This window comes from Salvelinus sp. IW2-2015, linkage group LG4q.1:29 (assembly GCF_002910315.2).
Source record: "Salvelinus sp. IW2-2015 linkage group LG4q.1:29, ASM291031v2, whole genome shotgun sequence".
NCBI lineage: Eukaryota > Metazoa > Chordata > Actinopteri > Salmoniformes > Salmonidae > Salvelinus > Salvelinus sp. IW2-2015.
The window spans coordinates 14,181,776-14,193,370 of NC_036842.1; positions in this window are offsets into that span (position 1 = coordinate 14,181,776).

An 11,595-nucleotide genomic window follows, 5' to 3' on the forward strand; every position below is an offset into this window, starting at 1 on the left:
TGCATTTTCTGGGTACAGAGTGTTGCTGGTGAGAGGTGTTGCATTCTTCACACCCCTCACAGTGCCTCATCTGGGTGTAATCTGTAAATAATCTCAGCAACATCTGGTGCCGGGGACCAGGGAAAGACTGTAAAAATCCTCTTTATGCTCTAAGGTTTCTAATAAACAACACATGTCAACAAATATCTCCAACCATCACTGCCATAACATAGTAATACCTGTAGTAATATCCATTGCAGACACTTTCATAAATACCCTCATATTTTAATCACAGGATATAGTTCTATGTGTCTCTGTGTCTCAATCAATCGGTTTACTAGAGAAATACATAACAGCATCACTTGTCAATAACAAGATTACTGTTCCTGATTTGGCACAACAGTTGGGTCGTTCCACCAATTCAGTGCCTTTTAAGAGGTGTAACTTGGTTAAAAAAAGAAAAAAGGTTTGATTTCACCTAATTGTAACATTGTCATAAAGATCACATTTTCAACTTAATAAAAAATGAGTTTTCCCATCTCAAGAAGTTACATTTAAAAAAAATTACTATAGTAAGTGCCTTTTAAAGGGCACTTCATGTAACGCTTGTCGTTGAAATGAGGTGAGGACCAAAGCGCAGCGTGGTAAGTGTCCATATTCAATTTAATAAATGAACACTAAGAATACAAAAATAACAACGTGAATGATACAAAACGAAAACGAAACAGTCCCGTATGGTGAAAACACAGACACAGGAAACAACCACCCACAAAACACAAAGGAAAACAGGCTACCTAAATATGGCTCCCAATCAGAGACAACGAACGACACCTGCCTCTGATTGAGAACCATACTAGGCCCAACACATAGAAATAGAACCATAGAACAAAACATAGAAAAACAACATAGAATGCCCACCCCAACTCACGCTCTGACCAAACTAAAATAAAGACATAAAAAGGGAACTAAGGTCAGAACGTGACACTTCATTTAATAAAACAGGCTTTTAAAATTCAATATTGTTGCACAATTTCTACTTAAAATATCAAAGGGACACAAAAGGTACTCCTTTCGTGGAACTACCCAGTTGAAGATGATCTCTGATCACATAGACGTCATATCAGTGAGAACTGGGACTTGTGCACTGACAGTACCTTGGAGCCTCTCACCTTTAAATAAGACAATTTAATTAAATACCAGGAGAGACTTCCTGTGGAAAGTGGGCCATGCAGGCTGACAGGATGTTGTTGCAGATGACTAACCACAGCACTGCATATTTGATATGCATCCCAGTCAGCACCCATGCCTGCCTGGCTACGAAAAGGCACAAACTAGTGGAGCAAAGACTCACTGTGGCCTGGATACAGGAATATTAGAGGAAACCAGATCAAACTGATGTGATTAGCCCCAACTATTGCGGTGGCAACATTTCTGTCAGATCTACTAATCCATCTCATATGAGAGAATAAATTGTCGTAACATGAGATACACAGACAACTCAGTATTCTGTTCTTAGCCCTGGAATCAGAGGCTGTGGTCTAGTGGAAGATAGATCAAGATGACAAACTTGAGTTGTTGTTGTCTGTTTCTATAAAGGTTGTTTCTCTGTAATGAGCAGTTGGAGGGCAGTACGGAAGACATTATGATGTTCAGATTAGAACAGCTTGGCCTATATTCTGTGAAAATAATTGTTGTAAGGTAGGGGTAATACGGAATGGGCAAGGTGATTGACAAGGTAAAAAAAGACTATGTTCAGTCATTTCAACATAATATTTATCAAACAGAGTGGAAGGAAAACTGTGTGTGTGTGTGTATGTATTTAACTATACTTGTGGGGACCAGAAGTCCCCACAAGAGTAGTAAACAAACAAAACATTTGACCAACTGGGGACATTTTGTTGTTTCCCACAAGGTCAAATGCTATCTCTAGGGTGTTTAGGGTTAAGGTTAGAATTAGGGTTAGGGTTAGAATTAGGTTTAGGGCGAGGCGCTACGGTTAGTTTTAGGGTTAAGGTTAGGTTTTGGAGTTAAGGTTAGGGTAAGTGTGTGTGTGTGTCATGGAGCAATTTCAGTGCGAACAGACATTTTATTTGAATTAGATCATTTTGAATTTGTATTAGGATATTGAATTTTAATTTAATATTTTTTCATTTGTAATGCACAAATTGAAAAATAGAATTCATAATTTGAACTTTTTGCTATCGGTTTTCAAATTCAATTTCAATATAATTTAAAAACCTAATTCAATATTTATGTCACGCCCTGGCCATAGAGAGGCTTTATTCTCTATTTTGGTTAGGCCAGGGTGTGACTAGGGTGGGCATTCTAGTTTCTTTATTTCTATGTTTTGTATTTCTATGTTTTGGCCAGGTATGGTTCTCAATCAGGGACAGCTGTCTATCGTTGTCTCTGATTGGGAATCATACTTAGGAAGCCTTTTTTCCTTTGGTGTTTGTGGGTAGTTATCTTTGTTAGTGGCACTATAGCCCTGTTAAGCTTCACGGTCTTTTCTTTGTTTCTTGTTTTGTTGGCGACGTTTACAATAATAAAATAAAATGTACGCTCACCACGCTGCACCTTGGTCTCCTTCCGACGACGGCCGTGACAGAACTACCCACCACCAAAGGACCAAGCAGCGTGGCCAGGAGGAGCAGGGATCCTGTGCCCGGGAGAAGAGAGAGTGGAGGACATCTTGGACATGGGAGCAGGTTATGGCAGGGGACAAGACCCTGCCATGGAAACAGGCGGAAGTAGCGAGGGAGGAACGACAACGATACCAGGAGTCACGGTTACGAAGCAGGCACGAGAGGCAGCCCCCCCCCCAAAAATGATACACGAGGAGATTGGCTGAGTCAGGTTGGAGACCTGAGCCAACTCCTCGTGCTTACCGTAGGGAGTGTGGTACTGGTCAGGCACCGTGTTATGCGGTGGAGCGCACGGTGTCTCCAGTGCGCGTTCACAGCCCGGTGCGCTACATTCCAGCTCCCCGCATCGGCCGGGCTAAAGTGGGCATCCAGCCAAGACGGATGGTGCCGGCTCAGTGCATCTGGCCGCCAGTGCGTCTCTACGGCCCAGGATATCCTGTGCTCCGGTGCACCTGTACAGCCCAGTGCGTCCTGTGCTAGCGCCGCATTTGCCGGGCGAAAGTAACCATCCAGCCAGGACGGGTTGTGCCAGCTCTACACTTGAGACCTCCAGTGTGCCTCCACGGCCCAGTGTATCCGGTGCCTGCCCCACGCACCAGGCCTCCAGTGTGTCTCTCCAGCCCGGTGAGTCCTGTGCCTGCTCCACGGACCAGGCCTCCTGTGTGTCTCCCCAGCCTGGTGAGTCCTGTGCCTGCTCCAAGGACCAGGCCTCCTGTGTGGCTCCCCAGCCTGGTGAGTCCTGTGCCTGCTGCACGAACAAAGCCTCCAGTGATGATCCATGGCACGAAGCCTCCAGTGATGATCCATGGTACGAAGCCTCCAGTGATGATCCATGGTACGAAGCCTCGAGTAATGATCCATGGCATGAAGCCTCCAGTGATGATCCATGGCCCGAAGCCTCCAGTGATGATCCATGGCACGAAGCCTCGAGTAATGATCCATGGCACGAAGCCTCCAGCGATGATCCATGGCATGGAGCCTCCAGCGAAGATCCATGGCACGGAGCCTCTGGCGACGGTCTCCAGTCCGGAGCCTCCAACGACGGTCTCCAGTCCGGAGCCTCCAGCAACGGCCTCCAGTCCGGAGCCTCCAACGACGGTCTCCAGTCCGGAGCCTCCAACAACGGCCTCCAGTCCGGAGCCTGCAGCGAGGGTTCCCAGTCCGGGGCCTGCAGCGAGGGTCCCCAGTCCGGGGTTGGCGACGAGGGTCCCCGCACCAGAGGCGCCACCAAAGTGGAGGGAGCCAGAGGTGGAGCGGGGACTATGGCCCGCACCGGAGCCGCCGCCATGAATAGATGCCCACCCGGACCCTCCCCTATAGAGTCAGGTTTTGCGGCCGGAGTCCGCACCTTTGGGGGGGACGACGTCCGTGACAATTTATATATTGGTAGATATTGCATTCATTGTCCGTGTATCAAGTTTACAAACTATTATGTAAAGTATATCAAAGTTTCATATATTCAATTTATCGGATACATTCAGATTCAGTTTTCTAATTCAGTAATCTAAATTCCGATTCAAAACCAGAGACAACATCCTGGTACTTTGGCAGCCAGGAAAGGTAGAGGAGAACAGATAGAATCAAACACTGTGGTAAACAGAAGCTTCTGGTGGTTTCTGAAGCCAATGTGGCATGTTGAATTAATTTTCTTCTTTATGAATTTGACTCTACCGTTTTGGCTATAAACTATTAGGACCCCTTTCCTGAAAGCTTAAACTCTCTGATGCATGGACGTGCCTTCTGTTCCCCTCTATGATGATCACATGCCGCGCAGGACACATCAGAAGGGAGTGTCCCAAAAACCGCAATTTGGCTGAATAGTTGAATAGCCCTGTCATAGCCCTTCTAGGGATAGTCATTCCAGTTTCCACTCCCTATTAAGCTTGCTCTTGTGACTGACTGGGGTCGAACCAGGCCTCCTGCATGTCACAAGACTGTGTTAGCCCACTTAGCTAAAGCTCAAAGGGATGAGTTCGGGAAGCTAACACAAGTCTTAAAGTCTCCAGCAAGGTTACTCATCAAAAGAGAGTGGTTTATCGAACCATCTCTGTTACATTTCACCCCCCTTTAACCTCCAACTCAGAGATCACGGCACCAATATAACTGACTGGGTTCGAAACCAGGCCTTTTGCACAACAACAACCCTTCCTGTGGCAAACAGAAGCAGAAGGATCTGTGCACCCAATTTAATGGTTTGGTGATCCATGCGTGTGATGAGCAACCTTGCCTGAGACCTATGACGTGTTTGTTTGTTTGTTTGACTGCTGGGGTTCTAACCCAGGGCTCCTGTGTGCCAGGCAATGCAACTTTTCAGGTCTCAGACAAGTTACTCATCATGCGAGCGTGGTCATCGAACCACCTGTCTTACACTTCACCCCCCTTTGACCTCCTCTTGAAGAGACCCATCCAAGCCACAGGACCAATGCCTAGGCTTTAGCTCAACAGGCTAACACATTCTTAACCTAGTCAGTCACATTACCCTTATGACTACCCTTGCCGGAGACTTGAAACGAACACGTCTAACATGTATTAGTGTAGCAGATGGGGATCTGTGAAACTCACCCAGCAGCCTGAAGTGACCTTGCGCACCTTGTGCTATTGAAGGAGGCCTTTTTCAATAGCGCGATGGTTTGGAATGCTTCAGGATGGCAGTCACGTGTGTTTACGAGGCAGAAGTCCTGAGTTTGAGTCTCCATCTGAACTATGTCATAGGGAAGCGGTACTCGCAGGCATCGTGGCGTCCTTTACAATGGTGCCACTGGACTCAGATCTACAGTTGCGCTCAGTTTGACCACTGGGGTCGCTGTGGAGTGAATTTGGGGTGTGAATGTAGCAGATGGGGATTTGTAAACTCACTCTTCAGCCTGAAGTGTCGCACCTTGCGCCATTGAAGGAGGCCTTGTCATGTTTTGTCATTGATTATCATGTCTTGTCCCTGTGCTTCCCTCTGCTGGTCTTATTAGGTTCTTTCTCTTTCTCTCTCTCTCTCCTCCTCCCTCTCTCCCTCTCCCGCTCTCTCTCTCTCTATCGTTCCGTTCCTGCTCCCAGCTGTTTCTCATTCTCCTAACGACCTCATTTACTCTTTCACACCTGTCCCCTATTTTGCCCTCTGATTAGAGTCCCTATTTCTCCCTCTTTTTCCGCTTCTGTCCTTGTCGATTCTTGTTTGATGTTTGCTGTTCCTGTGTCCTTGTTCCGCCCTGTCGTGTTCTTTGCCTTCTTCAGATGCTGCGTGTGAGCAGGTGTCTATGTCAGCTACGGCCAGTGCCTTCCCGAAGCGACCTGCAGTCTGTGGTCGCGTCTCCAGTCGTTCCTCTCTATTGACGAGAGGATTTCAGTTTCCTGTTTTGGATTTACCATTGATTATATCCAGGAGAATCATTATTTGTTTAATACTGGAATAAAGACTCTGTTACTATTACGTCGCTTTTGGGTCCTCATTCACCAGCATAACAGAAGAATCCGACCAAGAATGGACCCAGCGACTACGGATTCTCGCAAACTGCCGTCGAGATCCAGGGAGCAATGCTCGGCAGACACGAGCAGGAATTGTCTGCTGCTCGCCATGCCGTTGAGACCCTGTCGCTCAGGTCTCCGATCTCTCAGGACAGTTTCAGAGTCTTCGTTCGTGCCACCAGCTACTTCTGGTCTTCCGAGTCTCCGGAACCTAGGGTTAATAACCCACCATGTTACTCTGGGCAGCCCACTGAGTGTCGCTCCTTTCTCACCCAGTGTGATATTGTGTTCTCTCTCCAGCCCAACACATACTCAAGAGAGAGAGCTCGGATCGCTTACGTCATATCACTCCTTACTGGTCGGCTCGGGAGTGGGGCACAGCTATCTGGGAGGCAAGGGCTGAGTGTTCTAACGTTTATCAGAACTTTAAAGAGGAGATGATACGGGTTTTTGATCGTTCAGTTTTTGGGAAGGAGGCTTCCAGGGTCCTGGCATCCCTATGTCAAGGTGATCGATCCATAACGGATTACTCTATAGAGTTTCGCACTCTTGCTGCATCCAGTGACTGGAACGAGCGGCGTTGCTCGCTCGTTTTCTGGAGGACTCCACGTGAGGTTAAGGATGAGATCTCTCCCGGGAGGTTCCTTCCAGCGTGGACTCTTTGATTGCTCTCGCATCCGCATAGAACGACGGGTAGATCTTCGTCACCGAGTCGTGGAAGAGAGCTCGCGTTAACGGTGTTTCCCCTCTCCGCATCTCAACCATCTCCTCCCACCGGCTCAGAGACTGAGCCCATGCAGCTGGGAGGTATTCGCATCTCGACTAAGGAGAGGGAACGGAGAATCACCAACCGCCTTTGCCTCTATTGCGGTTCTGCTGGACATTTTGTCATGTCATGTCCAGTAAAAGCCAGAGCTCATCAGTAAGCGGAGGGCTACTGGTGAGCGCTACTACTCAGGTCTCTCCATCAAGATCCTGTACTACCTTGTCGGTCCATCTACGCTGGACCGGTTCGGCTGCTTCCTGCAGTGCCTTGATAGACTCAGGGCTGAGGGTTGTTTTATGGACGAACATGGGCTCGGAAACATGACATTCCTCTCAGACAGTTAGGGAAGCCCACGCCCATGTTCGCCTTAGATGGTAGTCTTCTCCCCAGTATCAGATGTGAGACACTACCTTTAACCCTCACTGTATCTGGTAACCACAGTGAGACCATTTCCTTTTTGATTTTTCGTTCACCTTTTACACCTGTGTTTTTGGGTCATCCCTGGCTAGTATGTCATAATCCTTCTATTAATTGGTCTAGTAATTCTATTCTATCCTGGAACGTTTCTTGTCATGTGAAGTGTTTAATGTCTGCTATCCTCCTGTGTCTTCTGTCCCCTCTACTCAGGAGGAACCTGGTGATTTGACAGGAGTGCCGGAGGAATATCATGATCTGCGCACGGTCTTCAGTCGGTCCAGAGCCAGCTCCCTTCCTCCTCACCGGTCGTATGATTGTTGTATTGATCTCCTTCCGGGGACCACTCCCCCTCGGGTAGACTATACTCTCTGTCGGCTCCCGAACGTAAGGCTCTCGAGGATTATCTGTCTGTTTCTCTCGACGCCGGTACCGTGGTGCCTTCTTCCTCTCCCGCCGGAGCGGGATTTTTCTTTGTTAAGAAGAAGGACGGTACCTGCGCCCTGCGTGGATTATCGAGGGCTGAATGACATAACGGTTAAGAATCGTTATCCGCTTCCCCTTAGGTCGTCAGCCTCGAGATTTTGCAGGGAGCCAGGTTCTTCACTAAGTTGGACCTTCGTAACGCTTACCATCTCGTACGCATCAGAGAGGGGGACGAGTGGAAGACGGCGTTTAACACTCCGTTAGGGCATTTTGAATACCGGGTTCTGCCGTTCGGTCTCGCTAATGCTCCAGCTGTCTTTCAGGCATTAGTTAATGATGTACTGAGAGAAATGCTGAACATTTTTTGTTTTCGTTTACCTTGACGATATCCTGATTTTTCACCGTCACTCGAGATTCATGTTCAGCACGTTCGACGTGTACTCCAGCGCCTTTTAGAGAATTGTCTCTACGTGAAGGCTGAGAAGTGCGCCTTTCATGTCTCCTCTGTCACATTTCTCGGTTCTGTTATTTCCGCTGAAGGCATTCAGATGGATCCCGCTAAGGTCCAGGCTGTCAGCGATTGGCCCGTTCTAAGTCACGTGTCGAGTTGCAGCGCTTTCTCGGTTTCACTAATTTCTATCGGCGTTTCATTCGTAATTTCGGTCAAGTGGCTGCCCCTCTCACAGCTCTGACTTCTGTCAAGACTTGCTTTAAGTGGTCCGGTTCCGCCCAGGGAGCTTTTGATCTCCTCAAGAAGCGTTTTACATCCGCCCCTATCCTTGTTACTCCTGACGTCACTAAACAATTCATTGTCGAGGTTGACGCTTCAGAGGTGGGGTGGGAGCCATTCTGTCTCAGCGCTTCCAGTCTGACGATAAGGTCCATCCTTGCGCTTACTTTTCTCATCGCCTGTCGCCATCGGAACGCAACTATGATGTGGGTAACCGCGAACTGCTCGCCATCCGCTTAGCCATAGGCGAATGCGACAGTGGTTGGAGGGGGCGACCGTCCCTTTTGTCGTTTGGACTGACCATAAGAACCTTGAGTACATCCGTTCGGCCAAACGACTTAATGCACGTCAAGCTCGTTGGGCTGTTTTTTTCGCTCGTTTCGAGTTCGTGATTTCCTATCGTCCGGGAAATAAGAACACCAAGCCTGATGCCTTATCCCGTCTCTTTAGTTCTTCTGTGGCTTCTACCGACCCCGAGGGATTCTCCCTGAAGGGCGTGTTGTCGGGTTGACTGTCTGGGGAATTGAGAGACAGGTAAAGCAAGCACTCACTCACACTGCGTCGCGCGCGCTTGTCTAGTAACCTTCTGTTCGTTCCTGTCTCTACTCGTCTGGCTGTTCTTCAGTGGGCTCACTCTGCCAAGTTAGCTGGCCACCCGGCGTTCGGGTACGCTTGCTTCTATTCGCCAGCGGTTTTGGTGCCCTACTCATGAGCGGGACACGCGCCGTTTCGTGGCTGCTTGTTCGGACTGCGCGCAGACTAAGTCAGGTAACTCTCCTCCTGCCGGTCGTCTCAGACCGCTTCCCATTCCTTCTCGACCATGGTCTCACATCGCCTTAGACTTTATTACCGGTCTGCCTTCGTCTGCGGGGAAGACTGTGATTCTTACGGTTATCGATAGGTTCTCTAAGGCGGCACATTTCATTCCCTCGCTAAGCTTCCTTCCGCTAAGGAGACGGCACAAATCATCATTGAGAATGTGTTCAGAATTCATGGCCTCCCGTTAGACGCCGTTTCAGACAGAGGTCCGCAATTCACGTCACAGTTTTGGAGGGAGTTCTGTCGTTTGATTGGTGCTTCCGTCAGTCTCTCTTCCGGGTTTCATCCCCAGTCTAACGGTCAAGCAGAAAGGGCCAATCAGTCGATTGGTCGCATATTACGCAGCCTTTCGTTTCGAAACCCTGCGTCTTGGGCAGAGCAGCTCCCTGGGCTGAGTACGCTCACAACTCGCTTCCTTCGTCTGCTACCGGCTATCCCCGTTTCAGAGTAGTCTTGGCTACCAGCCTCCTCTGTTTTCGTCCAGCTCGCCGAGTCCAGCGTTCCCTCCGCTCAGGCTTTTGTCCAACGTTGTGAGCGCACCTGGAGAGGGTCAGGTCTGCACTTTGCCGTTACAGGGCGCAGACTGTGAGAGCCGCCAATAAACGTAGGATTAAGAGTCCTAGGTATTGTCGCGGTCAGAGAGTGTGGCTTTCCACTCGTAACCTTCCCCTTACGACAGCTTCTCGCAAGTTGACTCCGCGGTTCATTGGTCCGTTCCGTGTCTCTCAGGTCGTCAATCCTGTCGCTGTGCGACTGCTTCTTCCGCGACATCTTCGTCGCGTCCACCCTGTCTTCCATGTCTCTGTGTCAAGCCTTTTCTTCGCGCCCCGTTCGTCTTCCCTCCCCCCCCCCGTCCTTGTCGAGGGCGCTCCTATTTACAAGGTACGGAAGATCATGGACATGCGTTCTCGGGGACGTGGTCACCAGTACTTAGTGGATTGGGAGGGTTACGGTCCTGAGGAGAGGAGTTGGGTTCCATCTCGGACGTGCTGGACCGTTCGTTGATTGATGATTTCCTTCGTTGCCGCCAGGGTTCCTCTCGAGTGCGCCAGGAGGCGCTCGGTGAGTGGGGGGTACTGTCATGTTTTGTCATTGATTATCATGTCTTGTCCCTGTGCTTCCCTCTGCTGGTTTATTAGGTTCTTTCTCTTTCTCTCTCTCTCCTCCTCCTCTCTCTCTCCCTCTCCCGCTCTCTCTCTCTCTATCGTTCCGTTCCTGCTCCCAGCTGTTTCTCATTCTCCTAACGACCTCATTTACTCTTTCACACCTGTCCCCTATTTTGCCCTCTGATTAGAGTCCCTATTTCTCCCTCTGTTTTCCGCTTCTGTCCTTGTCGGATTCTTGTTTGATGTTTGCTGTTCCTGTGTCCTTGTTCCGCCCTGTCGTGTTCTTTGCCTTCTTCAGATGCTGCGTGTGAGCAGGTGTCTATGTCAGCTACGGCCAGTGCCTTCCCGAAGCGACCTGCAGTCTGTGGTCGCGTCTCCAGTCGTTCCTCTCTATTGACGAGAGGATTTCAGTTTCCTGTTTTGGATTTACCATTGATTATATCCAGGAGAATCATTATTTGTTTAATACTGGAATAAAGACTCTGTTACTATTACGTCGCTTTTGTGCCTCATTCAACGCAGCATAACAGGCCTTTTTCAATAACGCGTTGGGTGGGAATGCTTCGGGGGTGGGGGTCGGTTACGTGTTTTTGCGACGCAGAGGTCCTGAGTCTCAGTATGAGCAGTGTATCATCCTTTAAATCAAATCAAAGTTTGTTTGTCACGTGCACCGAATACAACAGGTCCCGTTACAGTGAAATGCTTACTTACCAATAGTGCAAAAAAGGTATTAGGTGAACAATAGGTAAGTAAAGAAATAAAACAACAGTAAAAAGACAGGCTATATACAGTAGCGAGGCTATAAAAGTAGCGAGGCTACATACAGAACCCGGTTAGTCAGGCTGATTGAGGTAGTATGTACATGTAGATATGGTTAAAGTGACTACGCATATATGATGAACAGAGAGTAGCAGCAGTAGCTTTATATGAATTACCTGAACTTACAGTCTTTAGCTAAGTGGGCTAACACAGTCTTGTGACATGCAGGAGACCTGTTTCGAACCCAGTCAGTCACAAGAGCAAATTTGAAAAGTGAGTGGAAAGACTATCCTGAGGGGTTATGACAGGGCTATCCAACTATATTCTTATGGTGGCCAAATTGTGTTTTTTGTGACACTCCCTTCTAACGTGTCTTACGCGGCATGTGATCATCTGTTCTCTGTTCTCCTCTACGTTTCCTGGCTACCAAAGTACCAGGATGCTGTCTCTGGTTTTGAATCGGAATTTAGATTACTGAATTAGAAAACTGAATCT